Below are 25,009 nucleotides of genomic sequence, written 5' to 3'. Positions count from 1 at the left end.
AGGGTTCCTTTGTCCAGCTTTGGCTGGTGTGCCAGCTACAGGCCTACCTGGAATGGGAAGCTCTTGCTCTTTCTTTCTTTCTTTCTTTCTTTCTTTCTTTCTTTCTTTCTTTCTTTCTTTCTTTCTTTCTTTCTTTCTTTTTCTTTCTTTCTTTCTTTCTTTCTTTCTTTCTTTCTTTCTTTCTTTCTTTCTTTCTTTCTTTCTTTCTTTCTTTCTTTTTATTTATTTATTTATTTTTCAAATTAGTCACCGCCCAGCTCACCACAGAGTGATTCTGGGTGGTTTACAGTAAAAACAGAATAAACATTAATTAAAATTGATCAATATTAATTAATTAATTAATTAATTAAAATATGCTAAAAAACAAGTTTCCTTTGTGATATTTCCAAGTTACCCATTCAATTAATACAATCTACTGTACATGGGGCTGCCTCTGAAGACCACATGGAAATTGCAACTGGTGCAACATGTGTGGCCTGTATATTAGTGAACCAGACTTGCTATAGCCACATAGCACTTTTTCAGTGTTTGCTGGCTACCTGTACATTTCTGGGTACAGTTCAGAGTGATGATTTTCACCTATATGGCCCTATATAGATTGGCACTGAAGTACTTACAGGGCAGCGTTCTCCACCCAACTCGCCCACTGCAGACCACCCACCAGTATCCCCATACAAGAGAAGAGAAGGGGACTGGGGCTTTCAGCAATGTTTTTCCAATATAGTCCCCATGTTATGGAAGAGTCTCTTTCTTGAGATTAGGTTAACATTCTTATCACTGATCTTCCAGAAACTGTTAAATAGATGGTTGTTCTGGAAGACCTCTGGTGAGTGAATGACACTTTTGTGCCCACTGCTTTTATGGTTCTTTGTATTTTAGTAGTCCTTATGTTTTATTAACTTTTAATATTTTTGTTGCATAAATTATCATGAGGGATTTTTTAAAATCTGGTCATATGCAAACATTGTGAATAAATAAATAAATAAATATTTATAAACATTCCTTACAAATCAGAGAAAGCTCAGTCCATAGCTGTTTTTATGAAATAAATGATACCATTTCTTTTTATTGGAACTAGAATAGAAAATTGAAACTGAAGCTGCTTATTGTCTAGATTTTTATTCCCACTCTGCTGAAAACCCTAATCTTAGTGTTGTGAGATTTCTGACACCATGCCATACAATCACATTTTGCATTTATCATGGCAAGTGGGATCACTTGAATCAAAAGCAAATAAGGTAATAATTTTTACATAATCTGCCACCAAAGATGGTTCAGAAGTGAAAGCTACTCAGTAAATATTGTATGGCAGTTAAATAAAAAGTGATTAAATCAGTTTTTATTTTTTTAGTGAAGTTTTGCTTTTATTTGACATGAACATTAAAAAAAAAAAAATCTAGATGTTATGTTTACTGCCATAAATAAGTTTATTATCTGATATCTTACAAGATATCAGTCTTCTAATTCATTTATTCCCCCCCCCTTTTTTTTTAAGGAAATAGTCTGTCTTGGCTTCTGTAGGGAGTTTCTGTACTTTCAGCGTGTCCCTTACAGAAGGTTTTAGAAGGTAGGTTGATGAATTTAGCTCTTTATGATTTCAGAATATAAATAGGTTGAACAATAGAATACAATAATTTATAAGTAGTATGTTACTTTATATCACTTTATTTTATAATTATATAATTTATAAGTAACTCAGTTCCTTTCTTGGACCATTTGGTTCTAAGTCCTGGCTCAGTTCTGACAATTGCTTACAGTTTAGCCTTGGAAATATATTCAAGCACTACAAGAAAACAGATTCCTCAACAGTGAGACAAGTGCTCCATATGGCTTGCAGAATACACGTAGCACTTTTCAGAACCTACAGTGATGGAGAGAGGCAGAATCAGCTGCAGATGTGCTCATATGGGACACTCATTAAAAATATGAAATATGATAAAAAATACACCAGCTTTTAGATTACACTTCTCAAGGACTGTACAGTTGAAGTTATTGCAAGTTGAATCCTATCCTTTCTGGTTTATCTTTCATCTTCTCTGAGTTTCCCAGCAAATCTGGGAACATCACAACATCACAAAAGTCCAAGAAATGCTCTTCTACTACAGCAGTTTCTTGCTCTATTGATATGGTGCTGCCATTACTGTTTTGTTCAAGGGATTAATTGTTTCTTTGAGACAGCAAAAACTAGAAAGTACTCTTCCCTCCTGATTTTCCATATTACTTAGCATAGTAATATACTAAATATCTACTATGCTTAGTAAGTAACATGAGCCAGGAAAGATTATTTTTAACTCAAATAAAGTATTGACTTTCATAGTTACTATTAGGGAATATTTATACAAATAACAAATCAACAAAAAAAGAAAATATATCTGACATGCTCACATTCCCTTTTGTGTAGTTCTTTCTGACATCTAAAGCAACTGAATAAACTTTCTTGCACAGAATTGTCTTTGCTCCATTCTAACCCCTTATTCTTCAAGCACTGCCAATTGTCTTTCACCTGGAACCATTTCTACTTAACCTTTTCCCAGAAAAAAAGGAAATTATCTCCCTAGTGGTGACTGTTTTTGAAAACAGAGAGAAAGTTATGCAAAGAAATGGGCAGTTACATGAAGAAGCAAAATAACTGATAAATCAAGTATCTAAAACTGGGATACAAGAAAGATTTACATCATTGCTGGTCCTAAAGATAAATCATATATACTGTATTTTTCCGACAATAAGACGCCCCCATGTACAAGACGACCCCCACTTTTCCAACCCAAAATTAAGAAATCAATATTTTAAAGATAGTGCAGAACACATTTTTATTTAGTAATTAGTTAACATTTACCTGATACACTCGGTGGGAGGAGGTCCAAACTGTCTCTCTGCAGCTCTATTTCCAGGCTCTTTTGCATAACTGATTACATTCAAGCATGAGTGAAACTGCAGATAGCTTGTCCCTGCAAACAGCCTTCCTCTAATTGGTTTGTTCAGCATCAGCTGACATCAGTTACATCAGGCTCGTGATTGGAGGAAGTCTGTTTGGGAGACAAGCTATTTCACTCGTGATTGGAGGCTAGCAATAGGAGGAAGCCTCTCTGCAGAAACAAAGTATGGGCAGTTTTGCAACCGCGTGATTCTCGGCTGACTTTCTTGAATAAGACGCCCTTCAATTTTTAGGGTAAGGATTTTAGAAAAAAGTATCATCTTATAGTCGGAAAAATACGGTAATCCAGAATATGCATCAAAATCCACATCTGTTTTAGGTGATGTAATAACAGTCTTTTCATAGTTCTGAACTGAAAATTGGTATGCTAGGTTCAAGGGGTATCTAAATTAAATTTTGTCATGTAAATGTATATGGTAATATTGGAAATCTGTCATAGTTAATATATGACCTCTCATTATCACTTCCTCTTTGACTAATTCTGATGCATGGAAAAAATTCAGTATAAAATGCACTCAAGGAATATAACCAGATTTATAATAACAACCGATTACTATATGCTTTGTGACAAATTCCATATCTTTCAAACAGGATACTATATCAAATAGTAAAGCGATTTGTTTTTTTAAGGGTAATAATCCTCAAGGATTCCTGAGTCCTCAGAAGTCAACATGGTTATTACAGAAGATTAAAATAGAGTTCTTTATTTAGGAGAAGTATCACATTGCTTAATTGCACACTGTTCTTACATGCAAACTAGATTTTCAGCATAAGAAGCCTGAAAATGCTAGACACTAATCAAATAAACAACAGTAAGTGGTGGAACCTTTTAATTCCGCTGGTTAAAATTTTGGCACAAAGACAAGTAAATGAGCTACATAGTAATTATCAGCAGCTTTTGTGCCTAATTTTAGGCATGCTCCAACTACATTGAATTAAATCACATAAGTATGACAAGACATTAACTTTTATCAGAGCTCATCCACAGTCATATTGTACTATTAGTTCTCAAAATTGTTTCAGTCAATGTCTTTGAGCAGGGTTGTGTAAAACCTTTCTATCAGCAGGTGTATCTGCCTGGATAAATTAAACAGCCAAAGTAATCATCAGAATTCATGATTAAGATATGATTGTAAGCCAGCTCTTTCAGCAAAGATTCCTTAATACTAATATATGGAGCTCAATTATGTATAAGTCCACTAACATACAAGGTCATGCATACATATTATATGCAAACACTGCCAATGTTGCTGATATTCTGAGTTCTTGGATATATTCTAGGTCTTTTTTAAGTTTCTATATTACCGTAGTTATAACTGCCTCTTACACATACAATCAAAATTTTACTGGCATATTTAGCTACTCAAATATTTAGGAGTTATGGCTAGCTTGCAAGACTTAGATGATCTTCAAATGAAATGCCATTGCTTTCCACTAGCATCCTTGGTTGAAAAGACATTCCAGCAGGACTTGGGAACTCTCTTGGTTTTTGCTTTTGCCTTCTAGTACCAAATGATAATGTCTTAAATCGAAGATGGAAATAGAGTCAGATTTATTGCAAATTGACTCATACAGGTAACACAATAAAAATGAAATATGCTACAGGTTATGTTACAAATGCCTAGAGCCAGCATGATAGTATTCATATATAAGATGTGCACATACTAATTTCAAAAGCCATGATTTTTTTTTTTTTGCAAGAACCTGGCCTGTCCTCTGAAGCTTTTTGAAGATAGAGCAAATAACAAGTAGATAATGCAGAAAACAAATCAGTGATAGAAAAGGCTGTTTTTCCTATCTTCTCTGCTCTTTTGTGTGCATTTTCAAAGTTTAATTTAAAGAAATATTAAAGGACACAACCATCAAATATAGAAAAGTAAAGGGCATGTGGGATGCAATGCAGAATAAATCCGCACAAAGTGGAAGGTGCAAAAAATATAATAACTTTGAAGATTACAGGTTCTGTAGCCAAAGAAATTGAAAATGTCCTAATGAAGTATTATTTTTTTTTCAGCAAAGCAACTGCATACATATCTTATTATAAAGTCAGATTATAATTAATAAAAACAAGAGAAATAAAGACTTGGGCTAATGTTGAATGGCAAATTACCATGTAAAAGAACCCCCCCCCCAAAAAAAGATGCATGAGTCATAAGGCCTATTTTGTCTGATGTTTTTACAGTTACCTGTGAGATGAAAATTGAGAAATGTAGCATGAACTTAGGGACCATTAAATGTCAGGACTGGATAAATTCAGTCAGAAGCAAAGTATGAAGATAGAGGGAAAAATTGCAAGAAGATCCAAGGGTAATGAATGAAACTTAGAACTTGGGACTCAACTCCTGAAGCACAAACAAATATGAACAATGATTTAACTCCAACATAATCACAGTGTTACAGCATCAAGAAAGCAGCAAAGTGAGTTTCTTTAGTCATAGAGGACTATCTCCTATCTGGTTTGCAAGTAGTTCTCCTGTCCAATACCAGGCATTCGTATTTTTATTATTATGGAAAAAATTGTAATTGTAAATACAGTTCTATGGATGTTCATGTAGAAAAACAAAGTTGTCTTCCATTCACTGAAGCCACTAAGATATTGTTTATAAGGCAGGTAGATGTAGCCAGGCCAGACATTTCCCATTAAACAAACTGATGACACTAAAAGAAAAGTAACTTGCACAAGAAGGCAGTTATGATGTTAAAGTTACAAAAGCACAAAATCACTCTTTTGAAACCACAGTTTTCTGCTCCATTTTACAAAATGAATGAGTGTTAGAGATAAGTAACTTGGACTAGAAACAGATTAATAGAAAAAAATGGAGTGAGAACCTGAAATGATGAGTCACATATTTGCTGTGTGGATTTGCAGCATACCAGCCACCCAGTTAAAAACTAATTAAAAGAAAAAAAAAGAAAAAAAATAGAGGGGTTAGGGAAACTTGCAGACACCAAAGGAACTACAATAATGCAAATGATTATAGAGAGCTTATTTGTGTTCAATAGGCACAAATAAGTCTGTAGTCCTGCTTGGAATGACTACAATTCTGTCTTATGACCAGATCTCAGTAACTGAACAACCACAAGATATGACTGACACAAGATAGGACCAAATGTCAGATAAAATCATAACACAATAATAGCCATGTAAGTCAGACCAAAGTCTTAGCTAGTAATGTAATATTAAGAATAGATCTTCTGACTGCATTTATGATATTCTGGAAGATTTATCACATTTAAAGAAGCTTCTATTTGCCCACTCACTGTATCAACATATGAAAAATATTAATTTTTATAATATTCAAAAATTAGAAATTATTTATTATAGTTCATATGAATTGCGGCAAAAGTTTCAAACAATATGCTAACAATTTCTGTTTTTTTAAAAATTCTCAATACATTTGTTTAATTAATTTTAATATATATTCTATGTCTAATGCATACAATGGATCCAGCTTTAGCTTAAAAAAATAATATGCATCCTGAATTTCATTTATACCTAAAGACATGGTATCAGACCTGAGCTCATTTATAACATGTATTCTCAATGCTTCTTTTACTTCTGATTCAAGTTTCCCACGTTTTGATTCATGCAACTTTTTCTTTCAAGAAGCACAACCTATTATGTAACCATGAATAAACGCTTTGAATATATCTCAAACAGTCTCCAAGTGAGGTGACTCTCTGTTTAGGAAAAAAAGAATATATTTTGTTGTCATTTTTCAACAAACTGAGAGCATTTTAGTAACAAAGTATTAAAACATCATCTTTCAATAATTTAATTTTTTTTAATCCAAACTTATTACAGTAATGCTGGTCATAAACTGAAATTGAAGTAATAGGCCAAAGATTTATACAAACTGAAGGGAAGATTTTGAAACTGAAAGCTTTATACGAATTGAAAGGAAACCAGAAAAAAGAAGGAAAACTTATTTTCTTGTTATCTGTTTGTTTGCTTGCTTTTTCTTAAACAACAAATAGTGGAGGTTTTGGCACTTACCTCAGAGATTAAAGAAATACTGAGCACTAACTGTACAATTTTGGTCATTCCTTTGTCCACGTACAGATATTATAGATTTGTATCAATTTCCCCTCCCCCTTTTCTCCATTTGCTTGCTTGTTTGCTCTTTTTCGCATTTAAAATTATTAATAAATAAATAAATAATAAATTGAAATTGAAGCAATATTACATTTCTTAACTAAACTGAACATCAATTGCGGTATTATAAAATAATATAAAACACACACCTAAAAATGTACCAGGTGGGGTAGACAAAAGCATATTCTCTTGTCTGCTTTAATTAACCTGTTACCACATATCCATTGCATTATATTTCTGAATGTCTGTAGGGTAAATGTTCCAACTCTGGAAGCTTTTTTTCCCCTTGAGGTCTTATTCCAATACCATTTTTTAAATTAAAAATATTTTTAACAAAATACAGGTAGAAATAACAGAAAGTGAGTGGGTATGCTTACTTAGTTACTTTTATAAAACGATGTGTGAAACTGAAAAAGAGAGAGCTTAGCTGTTTGTACCAATCCCTACATCTCTACTTTTTTATGAAATTGTCTTCCATCCTCAAAACTAAATTATTTCTTTCAAGCTTATTTTCTTTATTATGCTTGTAAACTGAATGCAAGTAAAATTAATCTTCAATTCAGTAGAGTAAGATAGTTTCCCCCAGCAGCTATAATGACAATATTCTTCCCATTCTGACAATCACCCCATAATGCCTCTATATGAAGGCACTGGCTTATTGATCCCAATAGTACCTATAGTATGTTTTCTGTCCACTATTTTCCTTCCTTATGAGTTTCTCTTTTTTCATAATCTCTAGTTAAATGCAAACTACAACACAGTTCCTTCAACTAACTATGACTGCTATATGGGAATGGATGAAACTCTCTCTGAATCTCCCCTGGGAAAACTACTAAACAGATTATGCCCATTGTGTGTGTGAAATAATATTGTAGTACAGCTGGGAGAACTAGGACATTCTTGTACTGCTTAAAATGAACATCAGGAAGAATTCTATCTCTCCTCTCCTCTCATCTTAATGAGTTGGTTTGCTTCATTGTGTTCCCCTCTCCTCCTGCATTACTGGCCACTCAGATTCATATGGACTTTAAGTGGGTAGATATGAGGGGAAAGTATACGTTATATGACTGTATTGTACCCAGTAGAGTTGGCTTCATTCTACATTTCACATAATTGTTTTATGAAAATAATTAGAGTACTGTTATATCAATTTTCCTCTTTATAATTAAAATACCGATAAAACTCATGTACACCTTTTAAATGCCATGCATACCAGCATAAACAACCAACATAAACAGATTCCAGATCCCCTTCCCCAATGTTTCAAAAGTACAACTGAGAGCATTTTTCCCCTGAACTCCAGCTTTCACAAGTAAGAATGATCTTCATTTGTTAGTTATCTTCAATCTTCCTTAAAGATTGTTCCTTCCATTGTTCTCTGCAATGAATAAATTAGTGGCCTGCACCAGTTCTCTTCAGCACCCTGTCTTTGGATTGCATTCTCACATGCATAATGAATTCAGAATAAGAAAGAAATAATAAGCTTTAAGCAGTGCAAACACTGCCTACTGTATTTTAGAACCACTGGCCACCCTTTCTTTGATCTGAAACCAACAGTCCATCTTGAACAGTACAAAAGATGACTAAGTCCACATTAGACATTTTAACTACCAATCATCAAATCTATTTCAAGCTTCTCCCATTTTCAAATGTCTTCTTCCCAGAGACCTCTTGAATGTTTTTTTTAAATCTATTTTAATGAGAAAAAAAGTATATGGGAATAGATCAGTAGGCATAAATAGAAGATGAATATATAATATCCAAGAGTTAATAGTAGACATACATGGTGACTACCTTAATTATTCCTCTTACTGTGTGCGTGTGTGTGTGTGTGTGTATGCTTGCATATATACATATACTGTATAAATATATAGAATGTGTGTGGATAGATATGCAATGATGCATAAATTACTCCAGTAAAACATATTACTATTAACAGTGCTGCAATCAAGACTGCCATAAGTATTGTTGCCTCTGTAAAAATATATGTTTATGATGGAGAAAATATTTGCTATAATCTTGTGCCTACATTTCCTCCTCCCCAAAGTAGAAAACAGATATGTTTCCAGTAACCTGAGTGTAGCTTGTCATTATGTATAAACAGTTCTCTAACTTCATTGACATTTACGTTATTTGATGAAAAACAAGGAGAGAAACTCATAGGGAGAGGAAGCCTGTAAACTTAAGTGAAGTCATTAAAAATTGCATTTTGATTTTAGAGACAATCCATAAAATCTTAACAATGCGATTTCTTATGTCAAATGTAGAACTTTCCTGAAAGAATTATATTCATATTTAGTTTTTCCAGCTAAGACCAAGAATGAAACTGGCCCATAATTCAGTGAAAAGAGGGAGATTAGAAATAAATAGCCTGCCCTTGGGCTTTCAGAATCTCACTTCCTCCATATGTATGATAACTTCAGGAAACCACTATCCAGTCAGCCAGCAGACTTCAAGCACTGCAGCAAGACAGAATCAGAATGATTTACAGATGTGCCAGCCAAACCCACATTCTTTTATCCTTCATAAAAGGCTTGAGAATTTCTCATTAAAGTTCATTTATGGATTTTGGATTCCTCTAAGGGCAAAAAAAAAAAAAAAAAGAACCTGCCCTTGAAAGGGAAAATTCTTGAAATGAGAAACAGCCATTAGGGAAAAAGCTCTTCCCGTACTTGCTCTTTTTTTCCACTTTGCATAGAGCTATACATGAAAAGCATGTCGTTTGCACCACGCTAATTATTGAACAAATACAAAGGACACACATACAGTACAGTGTTTGTTTCAGTCCACTAAGAAGAGCAAGAACACATTAATACAAAGATTGATTTGGGAACCCTGGATGATGTGGGCTATTATGGGAAATAACTTTGATTCTATCATATGGAAAACACATTTTTTTTACTCTCAGATACCACTGAGCATCAGAATTATACATCTCTAGGTTTGATATTAGGAAGTTCATACATGAATCCTTCCAAATCCTTTCTAGTACTGTGAATAATAAGAATATAAGAATTGAATAATATTGTTTTTATTTAGCACTTTGTACTGAAATACAGAATCCAACTTCTTCATTTTCCAAAGTTTTGACTGTCTTAGCACTGATTAAATTTGGAGCCCTACAAATATCAATATTTTGTGACGTGATTTAATCCGATTTGCAGGCACAGTGGGCCTATCTGACAGAATGAAACTTGTGAAATTTCAGAGAAATAGAAATAGTAGTTTTTAATCTCTGCCTTTGAAGACAATGTGCGTTAACGTGACTACTAATAAGAGTTATTAAATATATATATGCCACCAATTCCCAGAGACTCTGGGTGGTTTACAAATTGTTAAAAGCACTTAAAACCAAGGAAACAACAAAACTACGCCACAAAACCACAGAATTAATATGGCAGAGATAACATAACTAGATAAGAACGAAGAAAACAGCAGGCCAAAGACCTGGATGAAGAACCAAGTCTTCGGGGCCCTTTGAAACACCAGTAGGGTCTGGGCCATTTGAATCTCAGAGGGAAACCTCATTCCAGAGGGCAGGTGCTGTGACAGAAAAGGCACACTTCCTATGTACTAGCAGGTGACATTTTTTAAGCAAAGGAACCTGGAATGCTCCCTCTCAGCTCAGTCAAAACTGAGATTTCACAAAGGTTAGTGCAGATTTAAAAGATATCAGAAAAGAAAATGGGTTCTTTCTACTGTCCACTATCACGAGTTTTGCAATGTTTCTTCTTTATCCTTGAGTTTTTAGAAATATTTTATTAGAAATATAACTAGTGTTCATGATTATGTTATAATTCTTCATATACTACATTTACATGTAACAGTGGCATAAGACACACATTGCTAAGCTCCTTGGGCACTAATATGGTGTGTTAATATGGTGCAGAGGAAAAAAAGTACCCAAAGGGACATTCCTTGATGCCGGCCAAGCTTCCTGTTTCAGCTAATTTTATTTGTTTGCTTTTTTAAAAAAGCCTTGCCAGAGAGTTGTTTAATCTCAAGCGTATCATGTATTTCCAGCAATGCCACTGTGCTTTATGTGGACCCAATGCAATTTTAAAAAATTAAATGGTAAGTGGTTGCAGCGTGCAGTCTTCTGTTTGCCTTCTGATAGTTGGGCATTTTGTGATTAGTCACACCATGGTAGCCATTGTTTAGCAATGACATGTTTGCTTGTTTGTCTGCTGATTTATTTACTGAATTTAGATAGCCGCCCATCTCAGACCAGCGACTCATGTACAATTCCAAATGTACCAGTGATACAAAAAGTTTGATAACTTCTAGTATAGAAGCATTACAAGGCACTTTAAGGAGACCACTTTATTTAATTTCTAAATGGAAGACAAAACCTACAGTTATTATTATAACTCTATATATAACTATACAATGTAATATACTAGTTGTAGAAACAATTTGCCTGTTATTTAAAAAAGCTAATAAGGGTTGGTTGGTTTGGGTTTTTTTTTTCTTTTCTTGACAAAACTGTTCAAAGAGCATAATGCCGCTATAAACACTCATGAATGGCTCCTTACATTCAGCTTTGCTCTTTTGCTTCTAAGGAGAAATAAAACATAATTCTAACGGAATAGAGAGTAACAGAGGATTCTGTGATAAACTAATTACATAACTCTGAATTCACAGAAATGAATAATATTTTAAAATGTTACATGCCTCTTTTTAACCAGTGTCCTGTCTCAGGCCAGGCACACACAAATACACAAGAGGTCGTTGCAAACTTTTACTTATAGCAAGCAGCAACGAAAAGTTATGTGCAAACTCACACAGACAAAAGCAACCAAGTTCTCACAAGTCCAGCAAACTTGCCTAAATAAAGAGTTCAAAGTCCAAGGAGCAGGTGCAAGAATGGTCATTCCAAAGCCTTAGCAAGGTCATCAGCCGGTCTGGGTTCAGAGTCAAAAGGCAAGGCACAGGGAGTCTGAGTTAGCGAATGGTTGTTTCCAATACCAGTCTTGGGCTCATAGCTCTTCTTAAATAAGAGTAGGCCCAGTGGGGCTCATTTAGGAGGGCGAGGCTGCTTCCTTGTGAGTAACCTCGCAGATTTCCTCTGTTCTGCTCTTCTTTCTGCCCTCTGTGCTCTTGCATTGGGAGGGGGTGGCAATTCCAAGTCCTCATCTTCCGTGAGCAGCAGTAGCTGTCCCCACTGATTGCTGGCCAGCCCCGTCCCCTCTGCCTGCTCAGGCAGCTGTTTGTCCAGTGACCCCAGAGCTGACTGCTTGTCCTCCAAGGCCACTTCAGGAGCTGGCTGCCCTTCTTCATCTTCTGACTCTAAATCAGAGCCCCCTATGACAATCAGCTTTCAACTAGCTTTAGATCTTTCCCAATCCAGTCACTATTTTCCTTTCCTAAAACATTTTTAGCCAATTCATCCCCAAATATTTGTATAAAAAAATTAAACAGTGAAAACAAAATGTGCCCCCAAATTGTTTTCTAACTTCTTGGCACAAGCTGACCACACCTTTCATTTATACACTCTCTCTTGTCACTTAGACATCTCAAACCACGTATAATTTTGTTCAGATAACTGCCTTCACACACCACATAATAGATGGAAATCTTGGCTGGAGGTTATGGTAAGGGCTACTATTTCTGATGGCTGAAAACTAAAAAGGGATGAAACTAGTTTTGATGGACAATTCTCTGTAATTATTATTAATTATTATGGCCATTTTCAACTTTCTCCAACCTGGTATACTGGACTTTATATTCCATATTACCAAAGGCCATCCTAACATGGAATTGATATTCCGCACATCTGGAAGGTAACAGGAGAAAGTGTTACTGACCCTCCATGATGCACATACAATAGGGGTGGAGCTTGAATACAGTAGTACGGTGCTGTTCTCATGAGTTTTGATGAAAGCACTGAATCCTGAAGTTGTCTCTGTGTAGCGGGTTGTTATTGCTATTTGTCCCATCCTTGTAATAAGCAACATAGCAGGGGATAATTGACGGCCTCTAAAGTTTGCCTTCGTTTATAGAAATAAATATACTTGTTGAGATTTGGAAAGTAGCTCTATATCCATAAAAACAGTATGGGTTGTTTCTTTAATTACTATATTGTATTGTTTTACATTTAATATATTATGAACTAATGATGGCGTATTTGATGTACCACTCTGAAATCCAATAAGCCCTATACATTAAATAAATAAATCTAAACAGCTCTAGTAAACACATGACTATGAAGGTGGTCTTTTTGTTTATTTTTAATATTTCAGAACTTCACTGTAATGGCCTGTCCTCATCTTTTCCCATTATTGTGTTCTTTCCCCTGCCTGCTGCTTAGAAATATGATGTGTTAATTGTACAATTAGCATATCTCCCTCATCATTAACCTGTCACTTTATCCCTTTTCCACACCACTCATGCCAAGAAAGGAGTGGGGGGTATAGATCAATTTACAGAACACAGGAGATGTTTGGAAAATAGAGTGAAGAAAGAGTGCATCAAAAAGATCTCAACAGGAAAAAGAGGCATTATTATCAGCTATTAAGGGAAGATTTCAATGTTTATTCTCTGTTTCCAAAGAAATTGATAAACAGTTATTTTAAATGGGTAATTATTGCAAGCAGAGTAAATTAATATGTGGTATCAATCAAAAGACACAATTTTGCAGTAAAAATAAAACAAATCCTTTTCCTAGAAGTCTCTCTCTAATTTGGACTTTGTACCTATTTTTATTCTGTAGCTCAATTTCCTTATCTAATACCCGAGTCAGAGAATTAAAAGTGCATTTGTGCAAATAAATACATAAATAATAAATATATAAAGCGCAAATATAATTAACAGACTATAGAAAAAGATGGATGTTAAGTGGCAACCCTAGAGTAAGAGTTTAATGTGTGTTATTTATATCTGCTGTAAAAGAAGTCAGAATCATTCTTTTTTTGTATTTCAGTTTCTTTCTTTTTTTATCTTTCTGGACTTCTGTTCTCCTTTCACTTCATTCTTTCTTTTCTTCTACTCTTTTTCTTGATTATTAGTACTTGTTAGTTTTTATCTTTCTATTTTAAAATTTAATAAAGTTATTATAAAAAAGATAATTTGGAAAAGGCTGTATGTGGGGACACAGTACTTCTTGCTGTCCAATTTTCAACTGTTTGTGCAGCCTAACATAGCACATTCTGTCCCTGTTCCCTGAATACTGCCAAGGCAAGAGAAAAACCAGAGGAATACATTCATCACAATGAGCTATGACTGCCACACAGCACCAAGATAATATTTCACTCAGAGAAGTTTTAAGTCTGTCAAAAAGAGTGTGCCAGTCATTTTTCAATTGTTTCAGCATTTGCCATTATTTGTTTCTAGCTATTGTAGCCCACCTTCCTGGTATAAGGCATCCGGGACAGCTAAACAATAACATTAAAAACAAAAATTAAAAACAAACCAATACCTGATCAATCCCTTGGCATTACGAACTTTTAAGAGCATGCGTGGAGGAAGCTCACAGAAATACAGACTCTGGTTCGGAGCTCCCCAGATTCAGACATTTCAGGAATGTCTGAAAAGAAACTACATCTTATTTGACTGAAGACAATGATCTAATTCCTTGAGACAGCGGGTCTTTCTTAGCCACATTTGTCCCTACATTTTTATTAATTAATTTATTAATACAAACATTAAAACTGTACCGTTAATAATGACAAAATAAAAATATGGGGCTCCACGTAATTAATTAAGAATAATATACCATAATAGATAACTAATTCATGCCATTCTTTTTAAAATCCCTGCTTTAAAATAATCATTTATTTCACCTCACCAAATCTACATCATTACTAAGGACAAATATCTCTTGATTCATTCTGAATTACTAGCAAAGTGAATAAAATATATTCAGATTAGTTAAAAGAGATGCTATGCCTAAAACCTTGTTGTTTATGAATTACATCCATAAGATTTCCATTAAAAAGCTTTGGTTTTAATGTATAAGTTTTCATGTAAAAAGCTTTTACATTTAAAACAAATCCTAAGAATTTGGAATACCAAAGATCCAAACTTAGAACACCGGTTTTGTTCCATTTCTGGTTGTAGATATTCTTGCTCCCACCTGCATAAATCTGTGTTTTACTTTTAATATTTGCATTTTCTTGGTCAAGAAACTGTAAAATAAACAATATAGCCCTTATTTATCTCCTTAAAACTGATTTCAAAAATTGTTGGATCTTTGGGCAATCCCATCAGAGATTGTAGTTTCTTTCAATGTTATCACATTCCTTCCAATAATCCTTACTTATAGTCTTTTTTTTTTTTTTTGCTAAAAGAATTGGGTGTAATACCATTAATGTATTAATTTCTGAAATTAATATTTTTTCTAATTTAGAAAAATCAATTAATCAAAAATAGATTAATCAATTTTTTCCAGAGGCAGATTTTAATGGTTTTTGCTCCCCTAAAGTGTTCTACATTTTTATAAATCTCCGGTTTTCTTTAACATTTTTATACTCTTTTATATATTCTTCTACTTCAAGAAATATTATTTTGAAATCAGTAAAAAGCCATAAAGCTGTTTCCCTTAAACCTCCTTCTTTAAGGATATATTGTGTCCAGTTTAGTCCAAAAGTATTTGATCTCCAACTTAATTCTGTATTTGATATTAATTATGCAACACTCCTTTAATCCATATACAATTGCTCATTTCTATCTCTTTGCCTGTAGTGTCTTTAAATTCTCTGAAAAAAAGTTTTTAAGGCCCATTAATGGAGATTGATTGATTGATTACATTTATTCAGTCAGTGCCAGCAAAGTTAAAAGAACAAAAACAGAGTGAAACAGACAAATACAACAGCATACTAAGAAACAAATTCCATAATAACATTACATTCACTCCTCTGTTACCATATTAATACATTAATTACCCTAATAATAATAAATCTAAAAAAATTAATAGCTATAATCTTAAACATCCATCCCCTGATGACGGAGAGAATATAATGCTAATTTTGATTCCACTTTTGCCAGACTTAAAGAGAACATTCACAGGAAATATTTTGTAGATTTTATTCCTGTCCCTTTAAATCTATTCTACTGATAAATACGATTACATCCAAATCAACTACATAGACTGACTTTTCAATCTCTATCTACTTTTGAAATTTGCCTTTCTATATAAGGAAGACAGTATATTTACCTGGAAAAGTAGAACTTATATATTAAATAGAATAGAATAGAATAGAATAGAATAGAATAGAATAGAATAGAATAGAATAGAATAGAATAGAATAGAATAGAATAGCATAGCATAGCTATATTGTCATTCCGCTATACGCTATACACCAAGTGCATCATAAAATGAAATTCTGTTGCAGTTGGCTCCCAATTACAATCAGACACTAAAAGTACAATCAAGATACCATAGTTACTATAAAATATACATTCTGTACACATTTGATATAAACATTCAAACATCTAATAGCCTGGGGGACAAAGCTATTTCCCAATCTGGCTGTTCTACATCGGATACAGCGGAACCTCTTCCCACAGGGTAACAAAGAAAACAGGCCATGATGAGGATGGGAGGCATCACTGCCGATCTTTTGAGCTCTAGACAGACAGCGCGCATATGCTAGATCTTGGATGAGAGGTAAAGGGATTCCAATGATCTTCTCTGCTGCCCTTACCACCCTCTGCACAGACTTTCTGTCTGAGGCACTACAGCCTCCAAACCAAATGGAAATACAGTTGGTAAGTACATTCTCTATAGTGCCTCTATAGAAAGTAAGGAGAATGGAGGATGGGAGAGGTACTTTACTCATCCAGGACAAAAAATGTAAATGTTGCTGTGCTTGTTTTGCCAGAAATGCAGTGTTAAGGGAGCAGGTCAGACTATTCGTTAACCGCACCCCTAGGAATCTAATGCTACTGACTGACTCCACAGCTATGTTAATAAAAAGTGGAGTGTGACTACCCCGGTTCTTCCTGAAATCTATAATAATCTCCTTAGTTTTTTCCACATTTAGGACCAAACTGTTTTTATTACTCCACCCCACCAGACCCTTCACCTCCTCCCTATAAGCTCACTCATTGTCATCCCTGATAAGACCTACCACTGTTGTATCATCCACATATTTCACAATAGAATTGGTTGTGAACCTGGCACAACAGTCATGGGTCATCAGGGTGAACAACGGGCTCAGGACACAGCCCTGTGGGGAGCCAATGCTCAGAGAGATAGAGATAGAGATATTATTTCCAACTCGCACCAACTGAGACCTGTCAGTAAGGAAGTTAAGTAGTCAGTTACACAAGGGAGTACTGAAACACAGTGAACCCAAATGCTGGGGAATAATCATATTAAATGCTGAGCTGAAATCTACAAACAGCAATCACACATAACTGTTCTTCTCCTCAAGATGTACCAGATTTGAATAAAGAACAGGAGAGATTGCATCCTCTACAGAGCGATTCTGCCGATAAGCAAACTGAAGTGGATCAAACAAAGGAGGGAGTCTGGAAATAATGTAATCCTTCATCAGCCTCTTAAAACATTTCATCACAATGGGAATGAGTGCTATCAGGAGATAATCATTAAGATACATGATTGTAGATTTTTTAGGCACAGGTATATTAGTCACAGTCTTAAAGCCTACTGGGGCCACAGCCTGGTGCAAGGAAATATTAAATATGTCTGTGAGGACACTGGCCAGCTGTTCGGCACAGTCCCTCAGTACCCACCCTGGAATATTATCTGGGCCTGCTGCTTTCTGAATATTAATTTTTCTCAGGGTCCTCCAAAGATCAACTATATCAAAGGTAGGTGCCTTAACAATATGCCTCACAGTAGTATTGTTAAATGCTTCAAACCTACCAAAAAACCTATTAAGTTCATTAAGAAAATCTATATTCTCCTCCCATGATGTCAGAGTAATCTTATAATCTATAATAGTCTGAATACCCTGCCACATACGCCTGGTATTTGTAGAATCGTGAAAAAAATTCTGAACTTTCTGACCATAAGCCTGCTTTGCTGTTCTTATAGCCTGGTTCAGATCAGCTCCGCCTGTTCTAAATTAGGAAATCTCCATTCAGTTTCTAAGAATTTAAGATAAAGTAATTTTCTATTTATACATAGTCTTTCCTTTTGGAATACAATTTTTGTAAAGATTGTTTCCATAAAGTTAGAATTTCCTTCCTTTGATTTATATCCCCCTTCTTGTTTATGAGCTTAAGGTAGCATGCATAGAACTCTCTCTTCTTACTTTTCGCAAGGCAACAACACTGTAAGGTAGTTGGGCTGAGAGAGAATGACTGACCCAAAGTCAACCAGTGACTATCCATGGCTGAGGGTGGACTCAGCTGGGATTTCCCAGTTCCAGCATCTTAACTTCTATGTCATGCTGACTCTCGTGTTAAGGTAGCTAAGGAAAATTGTAACATTTGATAAAGATATATTAGTTTCTTTGCATGGTCAGTTTTAAGGATTCAATTTTCTTTAAAATAGGTGTGTTTAATGACTACCATAATTTAAGATGACATTTAATTTTATGCATTAACAAATTATAATTTAATATATCCATCTAGGAAATATTTCTGGAAATTAAAATTCCAAGATACTTTATATCCCATTGTGCCTTATTGTTTCTGCCAGCTTCACCAGATCTACCAGGGAGGGTCTGTGTCCCTTCCATCAAATAATGCCATCTTGTTGAACTACAGAGTGCTGACTTCACTATGGTTGTGCCTGCTTGTGAAACAGCATCCCTGCAGACATCCAGATGGTCCTGACCCTCTTAGCATTTAATAAGGCACTGAAGACTTGGCTGTTCCCCAGGCATTTGGGCTAGGAATTTAGATGAGTTCTTTTGGTGATGTAGCTTCTTTTGGAGGTCATTGTTTTAACCAGGTTATCATAGGTTATATGTTGTTATGATGGTTTTATTTTTGTATGCCATCCAGAGCCACTCATGTGTGATGGGAAGCTCTATAAATAATATTAAATACATAAATAAATGAATAAATGTTAAGGCAAATACATCCTGTAAAGGTTGGAACCATGTTGGTAAGCAAAGCCTCAAGGTTGTTTTTATATTATTATTTATTATTTATGATGATGATGATGATGATGATGATGATTGGTCGCACGATCAGCCAGATGTTTAGACTGCATTTGGCATTTTTATCCACTTATCGAGTCCTTCCCAAGGACCTGGATAGGCAGACGTTGTTCTTTGATGGTGATAAAGGTATCATTGCAGGATATAAGCTATTCCAAGTAAAGCTGACTTTTGCGATTGACTGATGGTGATTCTGTCAATGCCGATGGTGTTCAAGCAGTGCTCCAGATGTTTTGGGATTGCACCCAAGGCACCTATTACCATTGGTTCTATCTTTGCTTTCTTTAGCCACAATCGTTCTACTTCTATTTGCAGGTCTTTGTATTTTGTGATTTTCTCCAGTTCTTTCTCTTTTATTCTGCTGTTTCCAGGTATTGCAAAGTCCACTATTCAGATTTTTTTGTACTTTATCTGTTTTGTGGTCCCACCAGTTCTTGCTTGCAGGCAGATTGTATTCCTTGCAGATATTCCAATGCACCATTGTTGCTACTTTGTCATGCCACTTTTTGTAGTCAGTCTGTGTGATCTTCTTGCAGCAGCTAACTAGGTTTCTTCAGCTTCTTTGCAGAAGCAGCACTTGCTGCCTGTTGCTGTCTTCTCAATTCTGGCTTTATATGCATTGTTCTTAAGGCTTGGTCTTGTGCAGCCAGAATTAGCCCATCTGTCTCTTTCTGCAACTTTTCTGCTCTTAGCCATTGCCAGGTCTTGGTGTTATCAGCTTTGCTTGCTAGGTTTGTGTGTGTGTGTACTGGCCATGTAATACTTTGCCTTGCCATGTCTCTTTTCTACTCTTTATTTGGTCTTTCTTACTGGCCAGTTTAATTTCTTTGGTATTCAGTAAGTCTTCATGGTGCACTAGCTTCAGTGCATCTTGTTCACTGTCCTTCAGATATTCTTTCAATGCCCTTTTTTCTTCAACTGTCTGGTGTACTTGTAACATTGCCAACTTATGCTCCTTGGTAAGTAGAGTCTGTCAACATTGCTGCATGGATGAAGGGTGTGATTCATTGTCATTATTCTTCTGGTCTTCCTATCCAGGGCTTCTAGTTCTGCTTGAGTCCAGTCCACTATTCCAGCTATGTATCTAATGACTGGAATTGCCCAGGTGTTAATTTTCTTGATGGTATTTCCTCCACTGAGTTTGGACATTAAACTCTTCTTCACTCTTCTGATGTATTCACTACTAACCTTCTTGACTTCAGTGTGCTTGATGTTGTCAGCCTGAAGAATGCCCAGGTATTTGTAGTGATCTTCTTCACCCAGACTCTTGATATTATTTCCATTGGGCATCTTGATTCCTTCAGTTTTCATTATTTTTCCCCTGTTGCTGGTAAGGGTGGCACATTTGTCCAGTCCAAACTCCACTGCAATATCTTGACGGTATATTTGGACAGTGTTGAGCACCGATTCCATTTCAGATGGTGTTTTTTCATACAGCTTTAGATCATCAATGTAAAGGGGGTGGGATTACCTGGCAGATGTTTTTGATGTTTATAGCAATGGCCTGACTTGTTCAGTATTGTTGACAGAGGAATCAATGAACAGTAGTGGTGATAGTGAATCTCCTTGAAAGATTTCTCTCTTGATGTTAACCTCTCCCAGTCTATCTTGTCCAGCAACTGTGACTTCCATTGTGCCACTGATCTTTGTACAAAGCTTTTGATGTTTTTACTGACTCCTATTATTTCTAGGCACTTGATTATCCAGTCATGTGGCAGGGAGTCAAATGCCTTCTTGTAATCAATCCAAGCTACATTCAAGTTGGTCTTCCTTCTCTTACAATTTTCTAAAATCATCTTGTCAATTAGGAGATGATGTCCCTCTGCTGTTTGAGTGGTTTCCTCTCTGCTCAGATTGGAAGAGCTTACTTTCAACTAAGGGACTGCATCAGTAACACACCAGTTAGCAATCTGAAAGTTGTTGGCAAGCAAGTAATTGGCCTGTAGCTGCCTGGTGTTGCCCCTTTTGCTGGATCTTTCATTATTAGGTAGGTTTTGCCAGACATTAACTAATCCTCAATTTCACCTCCTTGCAGTATGTTGTTAAACTGCTTGGCAATGAGCAGGTGCAGAGCAGTCAGATGTTTCAACCAAAAACCATGCAGTTCATCTTCACCTGCTGCTGACCAATCCTTGATCTTCCTTGTCCTTTTCTCCACCATTTCTGCTGTTATTACAAGTTCTTTCATTTCAGCTTCTTTTTTATTATCTGCCTCCTTTATCCAAGCTACATTCTTGTTGTATGTCTTTGGGTTGTCCCATAACTGCACCCAGAATTTCATTGTTTCTTCTTTGTCAGGTGTTGACTGGTTCATTGCAGCCTCTCCACTGATGGACAGGTAGAAACATTTCGGATTCGACTGAAATTGGAGATTCTGCCTGTAGCGTACAATTTGGGCTTTGTATCTGCTAATCTTAGCTATGGCTGTTATTTGCTGCTTTATTATTTCCAGTGTTTCTTTGATCTTCCTCGTTTCTTGGTGATATTTCTTGATCAGGTATTCTTTGGTCTTTTTGTTCTTCAGCTTCTTTTCTTCCATCTGTTCTAGCTTGCTTGCATCTGATCTTAGCATGCTGAACTTATTTTCCAACTTGATCTTCCATTTTGGTGGTGCACTGTTTGGCTTTTTTTCTTGTTTGTTGATTTTGCATCCAAGATCTTCAGTTATAATTGCAGCCATGCTGTACATCAGTTGGTTTGTTTCTTGCAGAAAGCTGGTGCTTATATTTGATATTACAGTATTGGCATCATTTAATACTTTTGCTAGCTGTTTCTTTGTAATAAGCTTCAGTGCAGGTTCTTATTCTGTTGTTTTTGTGCTGTTCTAGTTACTCTGTTATTCTTTGTTTCAATTCTTCTTCTTTTTTTGTTTGGTAAGAGGACTTTGTTCTTTCTGAATAGGCTCTACTGTCTGAGCTACTTCACAAGGCTTCGATTTGTTTGCTCTTGATAGACCTTTGCAGTTCTTTCAATTCTACTTCTGTGAATACTTTATTTCATGTTATAAATCGACATTGATCTGCTAACCTCTGTTCTATTATTTCTGAATCTGGATGTTGTTCTTTCCAGACGTGGTACATTGTTGTCAGATAACCTCTTCTCATAGGACTTGATTTGTAATAGCAAATCATTATTTCTTTGTTTTCAGTCTTTGTATTATTATTATTATGGTTGGTTGCACAGTCAGCCAGATGTATAAACTGGATTTGGCATTTTTATCCACCTGTCAAGTTCTTTCCAAGGACCTGGGATAGGTAGACATTGTTATTTGATGGAGTAAAAGGTATTGTTGCAGGATATAAGCTGTTCCAAGTAAAGCTGCCTTTTGCAATTAACTGATGGTAATTTTGTCAATGCCAATGGTCTTCAAGTGGTGTGTTGTTGTTGTTGTTGTTGTTGTTATTCTTTTAAACCTGCTGCCATCTCATATTTTAATATTTCCTGTGTGATAAAAGGGAAATCTTGATTTCACCTAGACAATATCAGAACAATGTCATTTGCAAAGGCATTAAGAAGCTGGTTGCCTATGGGGCTATTATTCTACCAGTGATTGAGTTCTTCTGTAATTTCAGCTTCTTTTCAAACCTTCCTCATGATGTTTGAGAGGTTGAAGACAGAAAGAGCAAGGCATTGTTCACTCTTACAAATTTCAAATGCTAAGGATGAGCTGAAGGTAAGGAGACAGTATCCTTATTTCAGTGTGTGAAAGGAGAATGTTGTCAACTTGGCATGATCAGCAGAGAAACCTATCCTTTAGTTAATGCAGTTGTTTACATTTAGCCATTGCCCCAAGCCATGCACTTACATAAATTTACATTTAAAACATACATGTACAAGTGAGTACAAAAGCTGACAATATTCAAATAAACGATGCATGCTAATGAAATTGAATATGGCAATTAAGTAGAGTCCTGCACATTGACTCCCCAAATTTCAGTCATTCATTTCTTTGAGTCTTCAGACAGCTACTCCTGGCATTCACTGCTCAGGCAATTTATTCAATGCAGTTTGAAAATGTTGAACATAATGAAAATTCTTGAAAAAGCTCCAAATACTTAGCAATAGAATAGTGAAACAAATCTGCATATATTTACAAGTTTGAGTCACAGCACTCATACATAAAAATAGAGAAGCAAATGGACAATACATATTCCAAATAATCTTTAAAATAATCTTTAGGATTTAATAGGCTGCTCCAAAAAACCCTAGTATGCTTTGCTTTGCAAATAAGTGTACCTGATAGTTTTTTGATTATATATAATTATTTTTCTACATAGCAATTTTTGTTGCACTAGGATCACAGAATTTTCCATAGAAGATGTGATTGACAATAGAAGTTAACACTGGTCATGCTGAGAGTATGAGGAACATTTCACTTTATTATCATATATTTCAAAGTGGAGAGCAAAACAATTCCTTTTGCAAAGGGAAACACAACTTTTGCCTTTCTCATGCATTCATAAGAATACTCAGTATTCAGCCATAACCTCCCTTATTATATCTACTAGAAACAACCCACAGATTTATAAGCAGTAGCCTGACAAACTTCTAATGGACAAGATTGTTATTGATGATGATGATGGTGATGGTGATTTTGAACACAAGGGTAAGGCTAATAATATATGATCACATTCTGAATTACAGTGGTACCTTGGGATACGAATTTAATCCGTTCCGTGACTCTGGTTGCAACTCGATTTGGTCGCAAGTCGAGGTAAAGTTTCCCATAAGGTTCAATGTAAATACGGTTAATCCGTTCCGCCCTCCGAATTTGGTCGCACCCCGAGGTAAATTTCCCCCATAAGGTTCAATGTAAATATGGCTAAACAGTTCTGAAACATATGCATTTTATTTTTAAACCTCAGAAACATGAAAAAAAGTACAGTACGGCACAGTATGAAGAGGGAGAATGGGGTGGGGAAGCAGTTATTGTTTGGAGGGAGAGTCCCCCTCCAAAGGGACATCAGGGAGATCTCCTTCAGGGGTTTCCTCTCTTCTTTGCCTCTTAGCTGCAGGCTCAGTTCTGGGGAAAAACCTGTCTAAAGTCAGTTGCCAGCCTGCTCTGCATTTTCTTTGGAGCCATGCTGAAAAGCACACCAAAAACCTTCCAAACGCCACAAAACACACCACAAGCCTCACCGAATGTCTCCTTGCTACCGCGATCTCGCCCACAGGAAGCTGCGACTGCGTGGCAGCAGGGAAAATGGCCGCGGATCCGGTTCGTAATCCGAGGCAGAGTTCGCAAGTTGAGGTAAATTTTTGGGGCCGGAGCTGGTCGTATCTCGAAAAATTCGTAAGCAGAGGCGTTCGTATCCCGAGGTACCACTGTATATAACACTAAGAATGTTAATATATTAAGGATATATTATTAAAGTAATAATTGCAGCATTCCAGTGAACATGGTTTATATATGAGCAGCAAATAGCTTAGTGGTTAGAGCACCACCCTTTGATACAGAAACTGGGCTTAGAATCCTGGCTGGTACCTACCTTACCAATAGGGGTCCTTGGGCAAAGACCTCCCAATGCTTCACCTGCCTACCTCAAATATAAAAGTGACACAAACTAAGACAGTCATGCTGACTCAGACATCACCCAGATTAACAAGGTCCGCACCAGAAGTTGGGGAACCAGACAATCTGACGATAAGTGGGCTACTGGAACAAACTATACATGGATGAGACAAGAGAACTTGGAATTGATGGAATGCCACTATAGCAGTAGACCTAATCAGAGGGGATATATGAAAAGTATGAGGGAACTATGAATGGACAGAAGATCTATATCCACAATAACTGAGAAACAGCTAGTTCAACCCCCTCAGCCAGATAATCAGAAGGACTGGGTGCAAATACAACTTCAAGAGTGGAACTACCATTAGTCACTTCCTCTGCATGGATAT

Source organism: Python bivittatus, unplaced genomic scaffold (assembly GCF_059951505.1).
Source record: "Python bivittatus isolate LINGU-HERP-01145 unplaced genomic scaffold, Pbiv_v1 ctg000070_np1212, whole genome shotgun sequence".
In the NCBI taxonomy this organism is placed as follows: Eukaryota; Metazoa; Chordata; class Lepidosauria; order Squamata; family Pythonidae; genus Python; species Python bivittatus.
This window is presented reverse-complemented; position numbering follows the sequence as displayed.